This window comes from Lytechinus variegatus, chromosome 17, assembly GCF_018143015.1.
Source record: "Lytechinus variegatus isolate NC3 chromosome 17, Lvar_3.0, whole genome shotgun sequence".
In the NCBI taxonomy this organism is placed as follows: Eukaryota; Metazoa; Echinodermata; class Echinoidea; order Temnopleuroida; family Toxopneustidae; genus Lytechinus; species Lytechinus variegatus.
In genome coordinates, this window is record NC_054756.1 from 739488 (window position 1) to 740386 (window position 899).

Genomic DNA, 899 nt, shown 5'->3' on the forward strand with positions numbered 1-899 from the left:
TATCACACGCCCAACACCACCTTGTCATTATCTGTGTTAAAGCCTGTGTATAGCTTTGGTAAAGGGTCAATAATGTGATTGATAATCGAATATCATCTAATATGACAGTCTTACTGAAGCGTAGAGACCGTTAGATATTTTTCCAACTGCACTTCTCTGAGAAAATTTCAAATATTCAAATCTTGGATATATAGCGCCCTCTATCGGCGATGCTTGTTTTAAATTTAAAAAAATGGGCATTCAAGCACTTATCTTAAAAATTTAGTGATTACATATCCAAAAGTTACAGACAAAGAACATATCTTGAAAGTTTCAGCCCATTCAATGATTTGGAATAGGATTTAATTGAAAGACAAAAACACACAGATATTTTAATTTGATCGGGTCACCCGATCAAGTTAAATTTCCATGTAAAATCGCAAAATTTATCCTGTAAAACACATTTTCATTTCATATCCTCCACATCATAACTGTTATAGGGCATATCCATTCATATTAGCTAGCAATGAATTGGAATAGTGATAGGTGCATTTTGGTGGATTTACCAAAACTATTCACAAGCTTTCAGCTGAATTGGTTACCCTGTATAAAGATATGACATGAATAAAGAAAGAAAAATCATCATCACTATTATTTTGTCATTATCATATTATTACTAGCTGTTTATTTATCTAAAAATCGTATGTTGTATGTTTTCTCATTACAGCTATTACTATTACTGCTGAATATACGAAAGATAAAATCAATAACCCTACTTTAGCCTGTTGTCCTTCGGCTCATCATAACAACCTTAAAAATAAAAAAAAACATTGACAAAGATATAAAAGCTGGTTTGCAATCGGGCCCTGTTAATCAAATACATACAAATTATAAAGTACACAATAATATGCAAAATATAC